The sequence below is a fragment of the Cyprinodon variegatus genome, unplaced genomic scaffold (genome assembly GCF_000732505.1).
Source record: "Cyprinodon variegatus isolate N-32 unplaced genomic scaffold, C_variegatus-1.0 Scaffold398, whole genome shotgun sequence".
Lineage (NCBI taxonomy): Eukaryota > Metazoa > Chordata > Actinopteri > Cyprinodontiformes > Cyprinodontidae > Cyprinodon > Cyprinodon variegatus.
In genome coordinates this window covers 729021-732229 of record NW_015150851.1, presented here as the reverse complement: position 1 = coordinate 732229, position 3209 = coordinate 729021, and the positions used below count along the sequence as shown (strand labels likewise).

Here is a 3209-nt window from a genome sequence, read left to right as displayed (position 1 = left end):
GACCCCACTTGGGACAAGCGTGTAAAGAAAATGGATAGACAAACTTTATTGTCCTTTTGTATACACAGAGCAGCCGCTGTTGTTGCCTGGGGCCTTCTGCGGGTTGACTCTCCTCAGAGTCTTCCACAAGTCCACCGTGTCAAGGCAGAGTGCCTCCTCTCCCTGATGGGGAACAGCTTTCGCTGCTAGACTTGGCATGGTCCAAGTTGACTGTCGCTGACCTCAGTGCCTCTTTGTCAGCTGACTTGAAGGCCGAGTTCCATGCTTTTAGCGTTTGTCGAACCTCCTTAGTCATCCAGGGTGGTTGGTTGGCCCGGGTGATGACGTTCTTTGTGGTGCTGATGTCCTCAATGCATTTCTCGATGTACGCTGACACAGTCATGACAAACTCATCAATATTGATCTTGTGCTTATATATTGCTGCAGATTTAAGCATGTTCTAGTACGAGCATTCAAAATAGTCCTAAAGTGCTCTCTCAGTCAACACCCTCACCTGCCTCCCTGTAGATTTTGCTCTAATCAGCAGGGAATTGTACGCAGGAAATTAGCATTACAGATAAGTGGTCTGAAGAGCCGAGGTGGGGACGGGGAGCTGCTCCGAATGCAACTTTTATTATGGTGTAGACCAAGTCTAGAGTGATCTGTCCTAGAGTTACAAAATCCATGTTGGTTAAAATGAGGGAGAACAGTCTTCAAAATGGTCTGGTTAAAATTCCCTGCAATGATAAAAATTCTCTCTGTGTTTGCAGATTGAAGCTCAGCGATAGTCTGATAGAGAACACAGGTGGCCTCTTCAGTATTGCTGGGAGACACATGCATGGCAGTGATGCTCAATTCAGTTTGTTTATATAATGCTAATTCACAACACACGTCATCTCAAGGAAATCTAAGGAAAACCAGTCGATTGTATCGACTCATTGACTCGAAAGCAATCCCTCAAACCAAACAGTATAGAGGAAAAAATATCTTTTAACAGGAAGAAACCTTAAGCAGAACCAGGCCCAGTGTGAGAGGCCATCTGGTAAAACCGACTCGGCTTAGGGGAGACAGAAGCAGACATACAAAAAGAAGCAGAGGTACAAAAGGCAAGTGTCAACCAGCTCCATAGACGGCCCCATCCAGGAAACACACAGCCAGATGAGCTCTGAGTCTGTTTCCATATCAGAGGATGAAAGACATTCAGAGAAACCGGACTACACTGAAAAAACAGGCTAAGCCCTAACATTTATAAACCAAGGTGTGATGGCAGCAGTACAGCTGATATTTCTCTCCAGGACTGTGATCCAGGAACAGATCAGTTGAAGTAACTTTGAGAAAAAGAGAGCATAATGTTAAAGATTGAACTGACAAATTCTGCAGAATGGGAGAATAGAGTTAGAATGAAGCAGAATGAAGAAAAAAGGAGTCCTGTTGTCCTCCAGCAGTCTAAGCCTAAAGCAGCTTGATTATAGAGATAGCTCAGGATAACCTGTACCACTTTATCAAAAAGGAGAATTTTAAGCCTACCGTTTAAAGAAGACAGAGTGTCTGCCTCACAGACTAAAATTGGTAGTTGGTTCCCCAGGATAGGAGCCTGATAACTAAACAATCTTCCTCCCATTTTACATTTAGAAATTCTAGGAACCACTACTATACCTGCAGATTGAGAGTTAAGTGCTCTGTTAGGAACATAAAGAACAATCATATCTCTGGTGTAAGATGGAGCTTGGCCATTTAAGGCTTTATATAATAAATTCTATTCTGGATTTAACAGGAAGCCAAGAAAAGAAACTAGGATATGAGAAACATGATCTCTTTTTAAAATTTTCATTAGAACTCTGGCTGCAGCATTTTGGATCAGTTGAAGGCTTTTGACTACAGTTTGTGGACTTCGTAAGAGTAAGAAATTACAATAGTAATAGTAATAGCCTTGAAGTAACAGATGCATGGACTATTTTCTCAGCCTCACCCCATAGCCGGATATTTCTATTATTGAAATATTCCACTGATGAAAGAGGGAAATTCTAGAAACCTCTTTGATATGGGATTTAGATAACAGGTCCTGATCAAAAATAACACTAAGATGTTTTACTTTATTACCTGAGATCAATTTAATCCCATCAAAATGAGGTGACTGACTAATCAGCCTCTTTTTCAAAGACTCTGGTCCAAAGACTTCTGTTTTGTCTGGATTCAGGAGCAGAAAGTTAAGTCATCCAGGTTTTTATGTCTTAAAGGCATGCCTGTAGTCTATGTAATGTGTTAGCTTCATCTGGATTTATAGACAGATATAGTTTTATCAGCATAACAGTGGATATTAATCCTATGCTGTCTAACATTTCTACCGATTGAGAGCATATATATTGTAAAGAGAATTGATCCTAGCACTGATAACTGTGGTATTCCACAGGTAACCCTGGAGCATGAGAAAGATTTATTATTAAAATGAACAAACTGAAATTGGACAGATAGATATGATTTAAACCAGTCTAGCGCTGTTTGTTTAGGCCCTACAAAATATTATAAAAGAATATTATGCTCAGCTTTTTGAAATGCAGCACTGAGATCTGTCAGGGCAAGTACGGATACAAGTCCATTATTATCTGAGGCCTTGGGAATATCATTAGTGACTTTCACCAGAGCTGTTTTATTGATATTAAGAGCTCTAAAGCCTGAATGAAACTTCGAAAAGTTCCCTATGGTGTAAGTGGTAACACACTTGATTGGTAACTACTTTCTCAAAAATTTTAGATAAGAAAGGAAGATTGGATATAGGTCTATAATTGACCAAGTCCTCTGGGTCAAGAGATGGTTTCTTAAGTAAAGCTTTATTTACAGCTACCTTAAAAGCATGAGGCAATTATCTCTGTAATGGGGGATAGATTAAACTGCTTATGTGAAAAGGGTTATTTACTGTATTTTATATATTTATTATATTTTCTTATAAACAATAACTGAAATGTTAGAACTGTAAATATACAATCTTATATTTACATATATTTTTATATATTTTCTACTGTTTTCAAGGCGGCACTTTAAAAAAAATTTATTGTCTAGAGAGCTGTTCTTTATTAAATTTCTTTATGTTTACACTCAGTGGTGGACACCGATAGTAAGGGATGCTGTCAAGCTGAAGAAGGAGTCCTATCGAGCCTGGCTGGCTTGTGGGACTCCTGAAGCAGCAAGCAGGTACCGTGAGGCCAAGCGTGTCGCGGCCCGGGCGGTTGCAG

The 3209-nt window shown here is 39.9% G+C and overlaps 1 protein-coding gene across 2 annotated transcripts in view; it reads right to left on the bottom strand.

The window, feature by feature from the left end:
* The window catches only part of LOC107092874 (5-hydroxytryptamine receptor 2A-like), a 75357-nt gene that overhangs the window by 5874 nt on the left and 66274 nt on the right, over positions 1-3209 (bottom strand). The window lies entirely within an intron of this gene.